Below are 20,286 nucleotides of genomic sequence, written 5' to 3' on the forward strand. Positions count from 1 at the left end.
TGGGAGGCTGGCAGCGGTCCATACAGAGACAGCTGGCATGACATCCTCCACAAACCTGGCTAAGCCAATGGGATGGGAGCACTTTCCAGAGAGAGGGAGAGAGGGGGGAGAGAGGGGGAGAGAAAGAGAGAGGAGAGGGGAGAAAGAGGGAGAGAGAGAGAGAGAGAGAGAGAGAGAGAGAGAGAGAGAGAGAGAGAGAGAGAGAGAGGGTGCGAGGGGGTGAGAGATAGGGAGTGAGTAGGGAGTGTTGTAGTGATAACGCATCTCGGTCTTCAGACTCCCGCACTAATTAACACAGTTCCTGCAGAGCTAGTGGGCCACACGGTACCCAATCACAGTCGGGGTGGGCTCGGTCAACAGTGACGGCTCAGGTTATGGAAAGAAGGGAAACAGGGAGATAGGGATGAAGGGAGGGGGCAGAGAAGATGTAAGAGGGGTGTGGGGTGAAGGAAGGGAGGGAAGGAAGGAAGGCGGGGTGGTGGGAGGGCAGAGGAGGTTAGACGTTTGGCGCCGTCTGGAGGTGACACTGTGCCCCTGTAGCCCGTCCATCTGGCGGATGGAGGGATGGAGACGGATGGGTTTGGAGAGCAAGGACCCTAGCCCTGTTCTGCTTGGTCCGGGGAAGGAAGGAGAACAGGAACAGAGGAGGGAAGGAGGAGAGGAGTAGAGGAGAAGGAAGGTGGGGGGGGGGGGCAGGCCCAATGAGCCGGCAGTGCTCCGGTCACAACACCACAGACACAAATCAGCCGGTTCTGACTCATTACCTCCCCAGGACCATAAATCAGACAGCCAGGTGGGGTTTAGAAACAGAGAGAAGGAGAGAGGGAAAGAGGGAAAGAGGGAGAGAGAAGGAGAGAGGGAAAGAGAGTGAGAATGAGAGGGAGTGAGAGAGAGTGTGAGAGAGTGAGAGTGTGAGAAAGAGACAGAGAGAGTGTGAGAGAGAGAGTGCGCGAGAGAAATTGCGCGAGAGGGAGAGAGCGAGAGTGAGAAAGGGGGTGAGAGATGGGGAGAGTGGGTGAAAGGGGGTGAGAGATAGGGAGAGAGGATGGAAAGAGGGAGAGAGAGAGGGTGTTGTGGTGGTAGATAAGCTTCCCCCTCAGGAAGCTAAAAGGATTTGACATGGGCCCTCAGATCCTCAAAAAGTTCTAGATCTGCACCATTGAGAGCATCTTGACTGGCTGCATCTCCGCTCGGTACAAAAACTGCAAGGCACCCGACCGTAAGGCGCAACATAGGGTATTGAGTACGGCCCAGCACATCACTGGGGCCGAGCTCCCTGCAATCCAGGACATTTATACCAGGCAGTGTCAGAGGAAGGCCCCAACAAATTGTCAAAGACTCCAGCCACCCAAGCCATAGAATGTTCTCTCTGCTACTGCACGGCAATCAGTACCGATGCACCAAGTCTGGAACCAATAGGATCCTGTAAAGCTTCTACCCCCAAACCATAAGACTGCTAAACAGGACTGCTAAATAGATGATCAAACGGCTACCCGGACTACCTGCATTTACCCTGTTTGAACTAACTCTCTTACACTGACACCCCAACACACACACTGGACTCTACCCACACTGACACCCCAACACACACACACTGGACTCTACCCACACGGACTTACACTGACACCCCAACACACACACACTGGACTCTACCCACACTGACACCCCAACACACACACACTGGACTCTACCCACACGGACTTACACTGACACCCCAACACACACACACTGGACTCTACCCACACTGACACCCCAACACACACACACTGGACTCTACCCACACGGACTTACACTGACACCCCAACACACACACACTGGACTCTACCCACACTGACACCCCAACACACACACACTGGACTCTACCCACACGGACTTACACTGACACCCCAACACACACACACTGGACTCTACCCACACTGACACCCCAACACACACACACTGGACTCTACCCACACTCTCTTACACTGACACCCCAACACACACAAACACACACACACGGTTGCAACACTCACCGCCGAGGTCCAAACAGCCTCTGGAAGGAACATCAGAACAAGAACTGTTCATCGGGAGCTTCATGAAATGGGTTTCCTTGGCTGAACATCCGCACACAAGCGTAAGATCACCATGCGCAATGCCAAGTGTCACCTGGAGTGGTGTAAAGCTCGTCGCCATTAGACTCTGGAGCAGGGGAAACGCGTTCTCTGGAGTGATGAATCACGCTTCACCATCTGGCAATCCAACGGACGAATCTGATTTTGGCGAATGTCAGGAGAACACTACATGCCCGAATGCATGGTGCCAACTGTAAAGTTTGGTGGAGGAGGAATAATGGTCTGGGGCTATTTTTAATTGTTCGGGCTAGGCCCCTTAGTTCCAGTGAAGGAACATCTTAATGTTACAGCATGACAATGCCCCCATGCACAAAGCAAGGTCCATACAGAAATGGTTTGTCGAGATCCATATTAAGACGCGTGATTTTGGAATGAAATGTTAAACGAGCAGATGTCCACATACTTTTGGTCATGTAGTGTAGCATCCTGATGCCACACTAGAGCTGGGACGATAAAACTGAAAATGACCGACGCCTACATTTCGAAGTCATACCGAAGCAATTTTGCACATGTCGGGTAATTTTCGGTGATTACACAACAACTCCCTATGCAACACACTCAGAGATGGAATGAAATAACAGATGCCATAATGTAACACATCGCAAAAGACATGGCCCCAGATTCAATAGTTAAGAAGATGGTTCACACTCTGGACAAGAAATACAAAATGTCATGTAAGAAACAGAGCTGAAAAATGCCATGTTTTAGAGCTGAAACAGGTGCACTATTTCGCAATAACAACTGGAGCCCTACGTTTCATTGACACTGCACTACATCAATGCCGACTGGAAGCTGCGCAGCAGGTGCTTGCAAAGGGAGCCTGCCTACTTTCCAGAAGACCACACTTGGGAGATAATAACCCAGGCCAGGGAATGTGGGACTCGCTAGCAGCCTGGGATCAGCCGGAGGAGAAGCAGCTGTGTATCACAACGGAAAGTGGGGCAAACATTGTGAAAGCCTCCAACCTAAATGGATGGACGATGTTGCAGTGTTTTGGCCATCGACTTCCCCTCACCATCGGTATGTACAGTCAAAAGGTTGGACACACCTACTCAAAGGGTTTTTCTTTATTTGTACTATTTTCTACATTGTAGAATAATAGTGAAGACATCAAAACTATGAAATAACACATATGGAATCATGTAGTAGCCAAAAGTGTTAAAGAAATATATTGTATATTTCAGATTCTTCAAAGTTGCCACCCTTTGCCTTGATGACAGCTTTGTACACTCTTGGCCCGTACTGAAGAGCTCAGTGACTTTAAACGTGGCACCGTCATAGGATGCAACCTTTCCAACAAGTCAGTGTGTCAAATTTCTGGCCTGCTAGAGCTGCCCCGGTCAACTGTAAGTGCTGTTATTGTGAAGTGGAAACGTCTAGGATCAACAACGGCTCAGCTGTGAAGTGGTAGGCCACACAAGCTCACAGAACGAGACCGCTGAGTGCTGAAGTGCGTAGCGCGTAAAAATCATCTGTCCTCGGTAGCAGCACTCACTGCCGAGTTCCAAACTGCTTCTGGAAGCAACATCAGCACAATAACTGTTTATCGGGAACTTAATGAAATGGGTTTCCTTGGCTGAGCAGCCGCACACAAGTCTAAGGTTGCCAGGCGCAATGCCAAGCTTCGGCTGGAGTGGCGTAAAGCTCGGCGCTACATTGGACTCTGGAGCAGTGGAAATTATTTCTCTAGAGTGACGAATCACGCTTCACCATCTGGCAGTCCGACAGATGAATCTGGGTCTGGAGGATGCCAGGAGAACGCTACCTGCCTGAATGCATAGTGCCAGCTGTAAAGTTTGGTGGAGGAATAAAAATGGTCTGGGGCTGTTTTTCCTGATTTGGGCTAGGCCACATAGTTCCAGTGAAGGGAAATCTTAACGCTACAGCAGTTCGGGGGAGGCCCTTTCCTGTTTCAGCATGACAATGCCCCCGTGCACAGAGCAAGGCCCATACAGAAATGGTTTGTTGAGATCGGTGTGGAAGGACTTAACTGGCCTGCACAGAGCCCTGACCTCAACCCCATCGAACACCTTTGGGATGAATTAGAACGCTGCCCTGGCTCAGTGCCCAACATCACTAATGCTCTTGTGGCTGAATGGAAGCAAGTCCCTGCAGCAATGTTCCAACATTCCCACAGCAATGTTCCAAAATCTAGTGGAAAGCCATCCCAGAAGAGTGGAGGCTGTTATAGCAGCAAATGGGGAACCAACTCCATATTAATGCCTATGTTTTTGGAATGAGACGTTCGACTAGCAGGTGTCCACATACTTTTGGCCATATAGTGTATCTTTATCTTTACTCTGCATTGTTGGAAAAGGACCTGTTAGTCTACACCTGTTTTTACAAAGGATGTGACAAATCAAATTATATTTGATTTGATTTAAAGGGCTCTTAATTTGTACCCACTTCTTCTAGATCCAAGATCAACCAGCGCTCCCTCCATACTGTTACCCCACCAGTGAATTACTAACCCAGTCATCTGAGGCCTAGCTGCATAATGAACGTACACCACAGTCAGACAGCTGACTGAACTCCACTGCAGTATGTTTTGAACCGTATAAATGTGTGGAGGGAGATTATTTGTGTGGGGGGGGGGGGGGACTACTTGATTTGCATAGAGGTGGGGGGGTGGAGGTGCAGGTAGTGTGAAGTTACACTGTGCCACAGACCGGAGGCTCAGCGTTCCTCATTTTCCACACCAGGTGAGAGGAGTGCCTGCCGCTGTCCCCATTCCACAACATACACAGGCGAGCCATAGGAGATCACTATTAAACTGTGACCCAATTAATTTAATCTCCACACTCCGACATGAAAGAACGGCGAGGAGGGATAGGGGAGGGAGGAAAGTGGGGTGAGGAGAGAGAGAGAGAGAGAGAGCGGGGGAGAGGGGAGTTGGGGTGAGTAGCGACAGAAAGTGAGAGAGGGAAAGGGGATGGAGGAAGGTGTGGAGAGAGAGTGAGAAAGAGAGAGAGAGCAACAGAGACAGACAAGGGCAAATCTTACATTTCACCACATATTACGTTTGACTTTCTGCATGGGAGAAAAAAAAGCAATTACACAGGCCTGAGTATGACAGCAGCGCGGCCCTCTCAGCCTTTCAGGCGAGCGTGGCAGCGGTGAGTTTGTGCCCTATGGCAATGGCAACTTGCTCTCTGTCTACGTTAATGGCCACTGGTTCTCCCTTCTGCCAGGCGGCCTGTTGAGTAGGGGCGTAAGGGGGGCAGGGGAGGAGGGTGAGGGGGTCTGACGCCTTGCCTCTGCTGATGGAGAATAACATAACTCTGCAGGGACTTCAAAGCAAAGGCTCTCCATTTCCTGTACTGATTGCGGCCTGATATAAATATATCGGCCTGATATAAATATGCGAGCAGCAGGGCACACACACATTCCAACACACACCGAGCAAAACCAGCAGCATACCACCCTGCATACCACTGCTGGCTTGCTTCTGAAGCTAAGCAGGGTTGGTTCTGGTCAGTCCCTGGATGGGAGACCAGGTGCTGCTGGAAGTGGTGTTGGAGGGCCAGTAGGAGGCACTCTTTCCTCTGGTCTAAACAAAGATCCCAATGCCCCAGGGCAGTGATTGGGGACACTGCTCTGTGTAGGGTGCCGTCTTTCGGATGGGACGTTAAACGGGTGTCCTGACTCTCTGAGGTCATTAAAGATCCCATGGCACTTATCGTAAGAGTAGGGGTGTTAACCCCGGTGTCCTGGCTAAATTCCCAATCTGGCCCTCAACCATCACGGTCACCTAATAATCCCCAGTTTACAATTGGCTCATTCATCCCTCTCCTCTCCCCTGTAACTATTCCCCAGGTCGTTGCTGCAAATGAGAACGTGTTCTCAGTCAACTTACCTGGTAAAATAACGGTAAAAAAAAAAAAAAAAAAAAAAAAAAAAAAAAAAACAAGTGCTTTGTTGAGAATTGAGAAAAACCCTTCAGTTTGGACTGAAGGAGAATAGATTTTGCTGCTAAGCTTTTGTTTGTTGTCACTTCCCAAATATCTACCCAACTCATCCCTAACCAGGGTCACCAATTATGCAACTTGCAGTAATGCTTTCAACGAGACCAAGGTCATGCCTCCGTCCAACGAGCTGGAAAGGTTAACCACCATTTCCCACTTAACCCGCTTATTAAGGGGATAAAAATGAACCAAAACGCAAGAAAACCACTGAGATTAGGGATCCTCGAGTCAGTCATGACGGTGTAGGAACACCTCAGCAGTGAGTATGTGTTGCGTGTTGTTGCTCTGGTCCGGGGCTGTATCCATCACAGCAACACATATCATCTCCAACTGATAATCCAGGAAAGGAGAGGGAGATCTTCAGCCAGAAACATAAACTAGCCTGCTAGTGGCCTTGTGAAATAACTAATCTGATCTGTCTTTTATGAATTCTTGGCTGCCCACAGGGGGTGAGAAGGGTGAGGGGTTGGGAGGAGAGGAAGGCACACAAGCAAGACAGAGAGGAGGGGAGAGTAGAGGAGAGAGCCAGAGAGGACACACATCTGGTTCTATTCAGAATGCCTAGGATTCCTGGTCTGGCTGTTTCGTATTACTCACAGGCAGCCAGGGCCTTGACTGCCCAGGAGAGCATAAAAACTGCACCCCTGCACACAAAGCCAGCCAGTCTTTTTAAGCTCGTGAGGTTGGAGGTTGGGGGGGTGGTGGGTCGGAGTGGGGGTGGAGAGGTAGAGGGGCTCAGAGAGGAAGGAGTACCCCCATAGGACATTCCTGAGTCAGCTTGGTATGCCCTGGGAGTGGTTCCCAGAGGAGCACTTTAAAAGTGAGCCAGAGCAGGACCTTCCTTCGACATCCCTCCATGATGATGTCCACAGAAGGAAGCCCCGTGGAGGAGAGGGTCATCTCCCTGGAGCTCCAGCACCACAGAAATGATATAAGGTCAACGGAGAATATCCTTCACGACATCCATATGTTGGCTGGTCGGTTCATCATGTCCACTTGAAAGAGAAGGAAATGAACTCCTTCAAAGGGGAAGTAAAAAATACCTCACTAAGCAAAGTCAAACATCCATCAAACTGTGAGACCTGAAACCATAGCACTTTCACAGTTTTAGATCTAGATTCCGTCATGCCCCCTCCTCTCTTTTGGGAAAGTGATGTGAAGACCACGGTCAGCATTAGTTCCCCAGGAGATGGAGTGCTGGTAATGTAGACGAATCAATCGGCGAAGCAGCAGGAGTGGAGATCAGAGACAATACGTGCCGGCCCCATTACCCTCTGCCATGGAGCCGTGGTTACCGTCGCCGCCCGGCGAGGAGTGCTTAGCTCGGCCCTATCTAAATGGGCCATAATATGATTTTACGCCATGTTCCAGCTCTCTTTACTACCTCCAAACATAACTCTGTCACGAAGCACAATAAAAACATATATATTTCTTTATTACTCGCTCACGCCGTATCCCTTTATCTGCTCCCGTACAAAGAAAAGCAATATCAGTAGAGACCCGATCCTCCCTAGCCTCGTTGAGAGCAGCAGACACAGAGTCGTTATTACCTTGAGCTGTCGTCTGCTCCCTCATGCCATTCACTCAGGGCGGAATGGATGTTTTATTATAATCAAATGAATACAATATCTTCCCATAAATAGCCTACTTAAAAAGTCATTTTCTCTGCCAGCAATATGTTTGAATGTCCATCACACCCGGGGCGCAGAGGTGCCACATGTTTAATTCAAAGCCAATGCAATTTACACGCACTGCACAGCGAAACACAGACTATGGTTTATGTCCTCCCTCTATAATCCTTCCCTCCACCCACCTTACCTTCAACTGTCCCCGTTTACAAAACCATTTAGGTCTGTGGGAACAGACTCTATAGGATAATATTCAGTGCATCTGAGAAAACTGGGGTATAAAAAGGGGTGAAGCAATTATGTACTGTAGGGCACTCAGAGGTGAAGAAAGTGAAGTGAATAATCTCATTGGAAAGCAATGGGGCAACTCCTGAGCACATATTTCAGCCAGCATGTGATCCATCCAAGACCTTGGATTCTCCCCTATGCTGTACTGTACTACCACAGTCCCCTATATACGTCAGGTCTGGACATCACATCTATCTATGTGGATCTGACATGAGTCGAGTGAACACCATGGTGTGTGTGTGTGTGTGTGTGTGTGTGTGTGTGTGTGGGGGGGGGGGGGGGTGTTGAGGAGAGGGAATCCAATCTCTCAAACAGAGGAGCAGAGACAGGCAGGCAGATACGCTCTGGTCCCAAAATAACCCTGGAGGTATCCATGAATGAAATGACAGGATTACAGGGGTATTAGAAAACCCGCTGAGATGGTTGATAATGCTGTTTATAGTGAGGCGTGACACCGCTAGCAGGGAAAGAGTCAAACTGTTTGATTAATTAAAATATGGACAAGCTTTTCAGAGTCGCCAAGCAGAAAATTCTAAACTGAGCCGAGGTTCTGCCTTGCCTTCTAGAAGCTCTACTGCCGATGCGGCCTGCCGGGCATTGACATTGATGGATATAGCAGGTGTAAACGGCCAGATATAAAGCCTTTACAATATCTGTGAATCCCTCTTGAAATGGGGGCGGTAAACATAAACCCTGATATCCCAGCTAAGGATGGGATTATTGTTGTGTCAACACTCAACGACCCCCACAGATAATAGCAATTACTGTCCTCTCTGCAGCGCCATCAGACTGAGGCAATGACTTAGCTAGCTGACAGCCTGGTCCTAATTACCAAGAACCGCCAATTACTGGCTCCATTTAATTATTTATATAGCTAGCCTGCTAGCTTCACACACCCAAATAAAAAGAGACTTTTCTGACTCCAAGCACTGATATCGGTGGCAGCTGGTCTACATGACTTGCTGAATCATGCTGGCTTGGGAATTAACTGGATTCAGGCAGTGTCAGCCTGTAAAATACTCAACGTCCCTTCAGATACTAGCTATAAATCCGGCATGGCTATGAATTCAGTATTCAGTAACTGTTTGCACATGACTCCAACACCATCATTAAGTTTGCCGACAATACGATGGTGGTAGGCCTGATCACCGACAACGATGAGACAGCCTATAGGGAGGAGGTCAGAGACCTGGCAGTGTGGTGCCAGGACAACAACCTCTCCCACAACGTCGGCAAGACAAAGGAGCTGATCGTGGACTACAGGAAACGGAGAGCTGAGCACACCCCCATTCACAACGACGGGACTGTAGTGGAGACAGAAGTTCCTCGGTGTCCACATCACTAAGGACCTATCATGGTCCAAACAGACCAAAACATTTCTGAATAGGGCACTACAATGCCTCTCCCCCTCAGGAGGCTGAAAAGATTTAAGATCCTCAAAAAGTTCTACAGCTGCACCCTTGAGAGCATCTTGACTGGCCGCTTGGTATGGCAACTGCTCGGCATCCGACCGCAAGACACTATAGAAGGTAGTGCATACGGCCTAGTACATCAATGGGGGCCGAGCTCCCTGTAATCCAGGACCTCTATGCCAGGCGGTGTCAGAGGAAGGCCCTAAAAATTGTCAAAGACTCCAGCTATCCAAGTCACGGTCTGTTCTCTCTGCTACTGCACGACAAGCGGTACCAGAGCGCCAAGTCTGGGACCAAAAGGCTCCTGAACAGCTTCTACCCCAAAGTCATAAGACTGCTGAACAGTTAATCAAATGGCTACCTGGACTTCCTGCTTTTCACCCCTACATGTACATAGCACTATCAATCAACTAAACAAACCTACATGTACATATGATCTTAATCAATCACCCCAACTACCTCGTGCCCCAGTAAACTGTCTTGGTACTGGTACTCCTTGCATATAGCCTTTACAGTGCATTTGGAAAATATTCAGACCCCTTGACTTTTTCTACATTTAGTTAAAATTACAGCCTTATTCTAAAATGTATTAAATGTTTTCCCCCCTCATCAATCCACACACAATACCCCATAATGACAAAGCAAAAAAAAAACATGTTTATAAGGTGTTGCACATATTACATTTACATAAGAATTCAGACCCTTTACTCAGTACTTTGTTGAAGCACCTTTGTAAGTGAATACAGCCTCAAATCTTCTTGGGTATGATGCTACAAGCTTAGCACACCTGTATTTGGGGAGTTTCTCCCATTCTTCTCTGCAGATCCTCTCAAGCTCTGTCAGGTTGGATGGAGAGCTTCGCTGCACAGCTATTTTCAGGTCTCTCCAGAGAAGTTCAATTGGGTTCAAGTCCGGCCTCTGGCTGGGCCACTCAAGGACATTCAGAGAAGCCACTTCTGTGTTGTCTTGGCTGTGTGCTTAGGGTCATTGTCCTGTTGGAAGATAAACCTTCACCCCAGTCTGAGGTCCTGAGTGCTCTGGGAGCTGGTTTTCATCAAGGATCTCTCTGTACTTTGTTCCGTTCATCTTTCCCTTGATCCTGTCTAGTCACCCAGTCCCTGCCGCTGAAAAACATCCCAACAGCATGATGCTGCCACCAAAATGCTTCACAGTAGGGATGGTGCCAGGTTCTCCCGACGTGACTCTTAGCATTCAGGCCAAAGAGTTCAATCTTGGTTTCATCAGACCAGAGAATCTTGTTTTTTCATGGTCTGAATACTTTAGGTCCCATACAGAAAACTCCAATGGGGCTGTCAGGTGCCTTTTACTGAGGAGTGGCTTCTGTCTGGCCACTCTACCATAAAGGACTGATTGGCGGAGTGCTGCAGAGATGGTTGTCCTTCTTGAAGGTTCTCCCATCTCCACATAGGAACTCTGGAGCTCTGTCAAACTGACCATAGGGTTTTTGGTCACCTCCTTGACCAAGGCCCTTCTCTCCCGATTGCTCAGTTTGGCCGGGCGGCAAGCTCTAGGAAGTCTTGGGGGTTCCAAACTTCTTCCATTTAAGAATGATGGAGGCCACTGTGTTCTTGGGGACCTTCATTGCTGCATGCATTTTTTTGTACTCTTCCCCAGATGTGTGCCTCGACACAATTCGGTCGAACTCATGTTTATTTTTTTTACACATTTGCAAACATTTCTAAAAACCTGTTTTCACTTTTTCATTATGGGGTATTGCATGTAGATTAAAGAGGATTTTTTTTAAATCCAGTTTAGAATAAGGCTGTAACGTAACAAAATGTGGAAATAGTCAAGTGGTCTAAATACCGAATGTTGTTATTTTATTGTGTTACAATTACATTTTTTTTACCTATTTGCTCATTTTCTTACTTTTTAATTGCATTTTTGGTAAAAGGCTCCTAAGAATTTCACAGTAAGGTCTACACTTGTTGTATTCGGTGCATGTGACAAATAAAATGGTATTTGATTTGAGATAGCTAGGCCTTTGTTTTCATATGACTATGATATAACTGCAATGGAAAAATAACAGGGACATCTGCAGGGGATCTGTAGTAGATTCAGTCCTTGTATGCTGCTGCTCAATGTGTTACCAGCTAGACTTGTGCAGAGTAGCACAGTAAACAATAGAAAAAGAACAGGGATAACTGTAGGGGTTTGTCCTTACTTCCTGTAGAGCTCAATTACTTCCTGTAGTTGCCGAGCAGGAAGTGCACAATCATATCCCCTCGTCGTCCGCTCTCCTTTTCATTCAGGCCTCTTCAGGGTGGCCACAGTAAGTAAGTGCTGAAAGACATAAAAAGACAGCGTTTCAGACAATTTCTACATTGTGTCATACTGAGAGAAAATACAGTATCTGCAGAATGTTCAAATCTAAACATACATGGATGGTTGAGATCTGTTCTAGTGTAAACGACTCTTCTACTGCCAATACCAAAATTCCTCCGAAAACAATCCCTCCCTTTTCTTTATCTGGCGAGTGAACACTAACTCAGTTACTGCAGATGTTTCCTATCACCCACGGCTGCCAAGTGGCACCCAGTCAGTGGCTGCTAGTGCTTGAGAGAGGAGGGTGAGAAGAGAAGAGAGAGAGCAGGGGAGGGAGAAAATTCTACCATTCGTGCTCCAGTGAATCCTGCAGAAACTTGGCAGATCACTCTGAGATTTGTATGTCTCTGGATTTGACATGAAAATGTTACGTCTTGTCTGGAGTCTATCGCTCGCCTCACGCCCGCCACTCCTCTTAATGTAGCTAGGCCTGGCTGGCTGTTTAGCTTATGTTCTCATAAACTCTGACATCCAAATTTCTCAGCCCCAGGGAGCAGATGGCCGATTAGCTCAGTCGGCAACGACGCAGCAATGAGCGAGTGTCTTCTCTGGAGGTGCAAGTCCACAATCATTTGAAAGATAACCAATACAACACTTTGTTGCCCTGAGAAAATATGTCACCGCGTTGGCATCTCCTTACAAGGGAACATACTCCTACAGATCCTACAGTCATACAGATCCTTCAACAGAGCTAAGTTGCTAGTGTAGATTCGTATTTGTAAGATCCCTTTCTAACGGATCACTACCTCTAACCCTCCAGAACTCCAGCAACCAGATTCTAGGGGGGAAAATCCCCATTGTCCTCATGTAGCAAAAACGGAACCAGAACACTATTTGTTCTAGTTATGCATACTCAGATTGTGCCTCTCAGTGGAGGTCTTTAAACATGAGCCCAGTTCATCTCCAATCAGTGTTGCCAGATCTGGATGACAGCCACTGAAACACAAAGAAACACAACACACTACCGCACGCTCCATGCTCACTAAGCATTAAAACATGTTGTAAGAAGAATATCTGTGCTAAGCGATAAAGTGTGTACAAAAGATCCACCGTCGCGGCGCTCCAAAGCGCTTAGCATTTAGATGACAGTTGCGAGGGGCTCGAGTGGAGGAGTGGTTGTGGCCCGGAGGCCGGATCTGTTCCAACCGTGCACTGGCAAGAGACGGAGCCCAGTCAGCCTCGACAGCTTGCATACTCACAGGGGGTGATGGGATACTGGAGGGCTGGTATACCATGTTGAAGTTGGGGAAGGGAAGGAGGGGGAAGGATGGGAGGAGGATGGGTAAGGAGGAACGATGTGTTATTTTATTATTTTAGAACCCCACGGACTTACCATCCACAGTGTTGTATGAGCAAAATCTAAAAGTAGGCCCTCTGATGAAGGTCTGAGCTGTGGGTATCGGTATACCCTCTATTGGATTAAAGGTAATCATCGTTCAGCTAGACCTTGAGGGGAAGAGCAGCAATATTTTCATTGATGTCACACATTCCAAGGCTGTTATGCCTCCGCGTGATATGAAATACCTTACATTAATGATGATGGGTATTTCCATGTAAAGAGTCCCATGAGCACTAACATGTGAAGTTCATAGGAGTTCAAAGTTGGTGTCAAATGAAAGCTAAGAGTTTTTTTTATTTTTTATTAAGGTATTTATAAATGTTTCAACCATTTTCCATCCTAAAACTTAGGAATATGCAAAGACTATGATTTCTGGTCAAACAGATGGAAAAGGGGTCTTAGAAACATCTAGTAGAAAACGTGTTAAAGGTATCAGAAATACCTTAAAAAACACTAATGTTGAAGTAAACACCCCTGCCAACTAATATCAACACTTTTATTTCATTTTCTGAAATTATTTGCCTTCTGTGTCTTGTCATTCTGTTACCAGATACCACGTATCTTTAAGATATAAATGCAACATGTAAAGTGTTGGTACCATGTTTCATGAGCTGAAATAAAAGATCCCAGAAATGTTCCATACGCACAAAAAGTTGGGACAAATTTGGCTATATAGATGTTAGTGAGGATTTCCCCTTTACCAAGATAATCCATCCATCTGACATGTGTGGAATATCTATGAGCTGATTAAACAGCCTGATCATTACACAGGTTCACCTTGTGTGGTAGACAATAAAAGGCCACTCTAAAATGTTTCGTCACACAACACAATGCCACAGATGTCTCAATTGAGGGAGTGAGCAATTGGCATGTTGACTGCAGGAATGTCCACCAGTGCTGTTGCGAGAGAATTGAATGTTAATTTCTCTACCATAAGCCGCCTCCAATGTCGTTTTAGAGAATTTGGCAGTACGTCCACAACTAAATCATTTCTGCACACACCGTCTCAGGGAAACTCATCTGCGTACTCATCGTCCTCACCAGTGTCTTGACCTGACTGCAGTTCGGCGTTGTAACCGACTTTAGTGGGAAAATGCTCACCTTCGATGGCCACTGGCACGCTGGAGAAGTCTGCTATTCATGGTTGAATCCGTACTGCGCAGATGGCAGACAGCGTGTATGGAGTTGTGTGGGCGAGCGGTTTGGTGATGTCCATGTTGTGAACAGAGTGCCCCATGGTGGTGGTGGGGTTATGGTATGGGCAAGCATAACCTTTGGACAACGAACACAATTGTTTTTTATCGATGGCAATTTGAATACACAGAGACAACATGATGAAATCCTGAGGCCTATTGTCATACCATTCATCCGCTGCCATCACCTCATGCTTCAGCATGATAATGCACGGCCCCATGATGCAAGGATCTGGATCGGTGTGTATGACAGCGTGTTCTAGTTCCCGCCAATATCCAGCAACTTCGTACAGCGAAGAGGAGTGGGACAACATTCCACAGGCCACAATCAACAGCCTGATCAACTCCATGCGATGGAGATGTGTCGCGCTGCATGAGGCAAATGGTGGTCACACCATATACTGACTTTACTAATCCATGCCTCTACCTTTTTAAAAAGTTATCTGTGACCAACAGATGTATATCTATATTCCCAGCCATGTGAAATCCATTGATTAGGGCCAAATGAATTTATTTAAATTGACTGATTTCCTTATATGAAGTATAACAGTAAAATATATTAAATTGTTGCATGTTGGGTTTATATTTTTGTTCAGTTTAATTTCTCTCCCTCAGTAGAAGGGATGATAATGAAAGTTCACAGATGTAACAAGTAAAGATAGACCTACCAATTACTTAGTGTTTTTACTGATAACAATTTGGTTTAGGATTTATTAAGTGATTAAAACATGTTGAAACAATTCACTTACAGTCATTCTGTTACAAATGTTTTGTCATTCTGTTAGCAATTTGGTAACAGAATGACTGCAAGTGAATTGGCTACAATGGGAATTCATAGTAATCACAAACCACAGTTGGGTCACCTGCTACTGTCCTCCGTTCCATTGGCATACTGTTATGTTCAGCTCATAACATCTCTCTCTCTATTAATCAATGTACCGCATGGTGACGTCACCATGAAAACCCGAAACTCAAACCATGCAAACCTGTTCATCAGAAGGTCCTGTGTAGATTGTATTTTCAACAAGTAACTATCAGGAAATAACACTGATAAAAATAAGTTTCATCAGCTGTGTAACGACTCTCCTCCTCCTCTTCATCCGAAGAGGAGGAGCAGGGATTAAACCAAGGTGCAGCGGGTTGTGAATACATATAGATTTATTTGCTGACGAAGACGAACACAAAAACTTATACTTGCATAAACTACAAAACAACAAACGACGTTAAACAGACCTGAACTGGTGAACATAAAAAACAATGCACTCATGAACAGGAAAGAACGAACGAGAGACGAGACAGTACCGTGTGGTGCAATAAACACAGACACAGCGACAACCACCCACGACAAACAATGTGAAACAACCTCCCTATGTATGTCTCTCAATCAGAGGAAAACGAAAACACCTGCCTCTGATTGAGAGCCATACAAGGTCAATTAAACCTGACACTTAACATAGAACAAACACAGACTGCCCACCCATCTCACGTCCTGACCCACTAAACACAACAATACAAAAGGAAAACAAGGTCAGGAACGTGACAAGCTGCTGTACAATATGATATAAAACACAGGGAAAACTGCATTTTTGACTGAACTGGGCCTTTAAGAAAGATAACATAAAATGTCTAGCTAGCCCCAAGGATGCATGGAGACTACTTGTTATTTGCGGACCTTCGCTGCAATTTCATCCATGCTTTTCATAGATCACAGTAATTTAAATCGTGATGATCACTGTGAATTATTATAAATGAATTATTCACACTCATCTTTGAGGATGCCTACTTATATTCTGAGTCATTCTGAATATCATAAAGAGGACTTTTGATGTTTAAGTGTTTTTTTCCTGACGATTAACCTGAATCAACTTCAAAAGTGTAAGAGGGAGTGCATCGCCTGGGGCAACGTTCTAAACAAATGCAATGAGCTTTTTGGGAAATTGATTTAGATTTCTTTTCTCTTTCGAATATATAGTGCCTGAAAAATGTAAAATAAGGAGCTTATCTATGTTTGTAGCCCTTTACACTCATACCCGTATACAGGTTGAAAATGGCAGATTTGGGCACTAATAAGCACCTAAATTGGAACACAGTGGATGTACAGTAAGTAACATGCTATTAATGATGTCAGACCTCAGGCTCTGCGCTTCACAGCACTTTATGGGTTTTGCCCGACAGCCGTTCTGAACCTGCTCCCATCACTCACGCTAACTGGGTCATTTTTTCATTGTTTTTGTTGTCTGATTGAGGGAAATGCTGTAACTGAAAAGTACTCAATGTATTTTGATTGATTCTAATAAATAGCACTTTGATGTTATACAAGCAACCAAATGTGTCCAAATGTGCAGTTTGTCATGACTTGACTTTAACATTAATCTGAAGACTAATATCTATCTTAATTAACTAACTACTTACCCGATTCAATTAATCATGTAACAATTAACTCATTAGGATCTGGGGCACCACGAGAGCATTCTTTAAAGAGTTACCATCTCGAGTTAAACTCGAAAAGGTCTTTACCTATCACATTTATAAACAGTCAACTTATCAATCATAACCTCGTATCATATCATCATTCTGAAGTCGTAACCTCCTTGCATCTGCAAAAACCCGAGCCTTACATACGATTCAGTACTACACAAACTGGTTTAATTATTTATTTACTAACTAATTAAATGGGAACACAGGATAAACATACACATTCTGCACTGGTTATTGACTGGAGACATAATACGCTTAAAACAGGTCCCTAGTGGAATGACAACAACATGGCTGCTTGCTAAAGAAGAGATGGAGAGAGAGAGAGAGGGACAGAGACACTTAACATTGCCACATTCAGAAACTATTTTCACCTACAGTAACCATATACTTTGCACACAAACAGCCACACAAACAGCCACACTTTGAGAAAGAAATCATGAATGTATTTAGGTGAAATGCCTGGGTTCGCTGGGTATCTATCAGTGAATGGGGTAGCTTTGGAAAGTGGTTGGGCTCTTTCGCGGCATGCTTGTAAGGCTCTGATTGACCAAAATGGTTCCAACAACCCTTCTCCTGTTGTCCTTCTTCGTAGTTGACTTGTCGTGTAGTCCTGAACAGAACTACAGAGTTGATTTTCCTTCCATTCACTCTTGAAGATTCTTCTTTGAAGATAGGGTTAGCCAGCCGTATTGACGGTTCCCCAATGGGGTGATGAGAGTAACGTAATACGATTGTTTGAGCAGAGTAACAGGATGGTCCTACTTAAATTTGCTTTCGAAGAGGGAGGTGAGTTTATCGTCTCTACCTCATGTTGAGATTCAAAGTTCAAACCATTTTAAACGCACAGCTGCCACTTCTCACTTTTTTCTGGTTCCATGTGTTAACTTCTTAACCCATATTTTCTACCTTTTGCTTGAAAGGGGTGGTTCCAGCAGGCTGGCACACTCCCCGACCTCACTCCGGGGCGGTGATTACTCACTGCGCAAAGTTATGGAAAACAATTATCGCTTATAACTTCTCAAATCACATCCCTCTCTTAACAAAAACACTCATAATTTTTCATATTACATGCACAACGCGTAGAATGAAAACTTCATATATGTTGTGGGTATACTTCCCAAGTTACAGTATTTTCCTTTATAACATTTTGAATGACATCACAAAATAACAAACAAAATGACATTAGTGTCGTATAGAAAGCCTCTCCACAAAATATTGTTCCAGTATTCGCTTTTGAACGTGTTAGAGTTTCAGCGGGGAAAAGTCTGTTGAGACAAAGCACATTCCTTTGGTGAATCTTGAGAGCGCATGCCTGGATCTTCTCCCTTGATTTACAACATGTCATGAGTTGTTAATCCCCACTAGTTATTTCCTTCCCCCTCTACGGGATTGAGGTGGTCTGATTGAAGTTATTCATTGCAAACCTGATCTGACCTATTTGGATTCTCATGGACAGTCATGAAAACTTCACATTTCCATATCATAAAACCCATGTCATATACAGTGTCGACGTTTATGATCACTGTTTGATGAACAGTTACAAGATGACATGGCGTCATACCCCGGGTTGTCCTGAACAGAATGAGCCTGTTTGTCTACTGTGAAGAAAACAACCACCTGAATGTACACCACTCCTTTCCATGCGCACCAACAGTACGATCTGTTTCTCTGAATTGCCCTGTGAAGGCCTAACACTGTAATATCGTATTTTACAACTTAGCTAGTCAAGATGGCAATAGAACAAGTATTCAAATGATTCCCACTTGACCTAGATTGCGATTTATAATGGGCTGTTTTTGGTTTGCGTAAACATCAACAGTAATTGTGTGATGGCAGGGCTGCAGGGTTGTGTTCCAAACAAAACAACTACAAGTGTGTTTGCTGTAGTTCCTCAACGGCACAGCTAGGAGAGTTCAAAAAAGCAATTTCTAGTTGAATACTCTTCTTTAAGTCATAAAAGTGCATTGAAATGACTTAGGAACTGTGCACACTTTGGAGAGGTGTGTGGCCACTTGGAGACACCAGTTAGTCCTGTCACTCAAACTCTTGTCATTTTTTGATTTATGTTGCAACTACCCCACATTTTCCAGGAATATTCTCATCATGTTACTGAATGTATCCAGAGGATTTGTTTGATTTCAGAATCAACAAATGCAGTGAAAAGTACAGTAAATGTAAAAATGCACATAAAAGCAACAGTGTAATGTTTGGATTCAGTCTTGTCAGGTGAACTGTTGTCTGAATTGTATACTTTTTAATATTTCTTCTGAAAGAAACATTTCAATTTAGCCCAATCCATATAGGGCAATTCCCACAAGTGCAAAGTGTTAAATAGATTTTTAAAGTATATGTGAAACTTAAAAGAAGGTCTACTTTGCCTGTATTCTCAAAATTAACACATTCTGAGTGTAGGTCAAAAATGAGTCATTTTCACAAGGAAATTAGAGTGACAACCTGTAACGCAAAGTCACAAGTCACTGAAAATGGGTAAAACACATCATAATGTCAAGCTAATTGATACAAAAAGCTCTCCATGTGTTGTGGACACACCAGATAAGGGTGAGGTTATGCTCTTTATCTCAAGGGGGTACCACGCCTCCGATTCACCAGGCCCAACAACAAAAGAGAAGAGAAATTGAGATCTTTTGTTCGCTCCTGTGCACTCTAATTTATTCATCCCCAAGCACTTCTTGCTCTGAGGCACAGCCAAGGCAAACCCAGGGGGAAGATGATTGACACTTCCTAACCCATGTGGATACCCCAGACCACGTCATTAGCATGCTATTTACATGATCATACGGGGGAGCAAGCTGCAGGAGATCGGAACAAGAGAGAGCAACAGAACAGAAACAGAAATGTGAATGTTTTATGTGGTATGTTTTTTTTGGTCTCAAATGTAGCCTAAGCACCCAGAGTGGGAGCAGCACTCGCCTCCCGCCCAGTTTCACCCCCAATATTACAACGCAGCCCGCAGAACCATGGAACTGACATTTCAGCTGAACCATATTTTGTCTGGATTTAACACCTGCAGGCATCAGGGCCGGGACGTGACCAAGAACCCGATGGTCACGCTGACAGAGTTCCAGAGTTCCCCTGTGGAGATGGGAGAACCTGCCACAAGGACAACCATCTCTGCAGCACTCCACCAATCAGGCCTTTATGGTAGAGTGTCCAGATGGAAGCCACCCCTCAGTAAAAGGCACATGACAGCCCGCTTAGAGTTTGCCAAAAGGCACCTAAAGGACACTCAGACCATGAGAAACAAGAATTGGCCTGATTGCCAAGCGTCACATCTGGAGGAAACCTGACACTATCCCTAGGGTGAAGCGTGGTAGTGGCAGTATCATGCTGTGGGGATGTTTTTCAGCGGCAGGGACTGGGAGACTAGTCAGGATCGAGGGAAAGATAAATGGAGCAAAGTACAGAGATCCTTGATGAAAACCTGCTCCAGAGAAGCTCAGGACATTAGACTGGGGCGAAGGTTCAGCTTCCAACAGGACAACAACCCTAAGCACATAGACACGAC

At 45.4% G+C, this 20,286-nt stretch overlaps 1 protein-coding gene across 1 annotated transcript in view; it reads right to left on the bottom strand.

Annotated features, from left to right (window-relative positions):
• Nucleotides 1-20,286, bottom strand: part of plxnb2b (plexin b2b) — a 183,347-nt gene that overhangs the window by 108,526 nt on the left and 54,535 nt on the right. The window contains exon 2 of the mRNA XM_071326347.1: nt 11,590-11,708. The gene's annotated coding sequence lies outside the window, so the exon portion shown is untranslated. The remainder of the gene's footprint in view (nt 1-11,589; nt 11,709-20,286) is intronic.

This window comes from Salvelinus alpinus, chromosome 9 (assembly GCF_045679555.1).
Source record: "Salvelinus alpinus chromosome 9, SLU_Salpinus.1, whole genome shotgun sequence".
Lineage (NCBI taxonomy): Eukaryota > Metazoa > Chordata > Actinopteri > Salmoniformes > Salmonidae > Salvelinus > Salvelinus alpinus.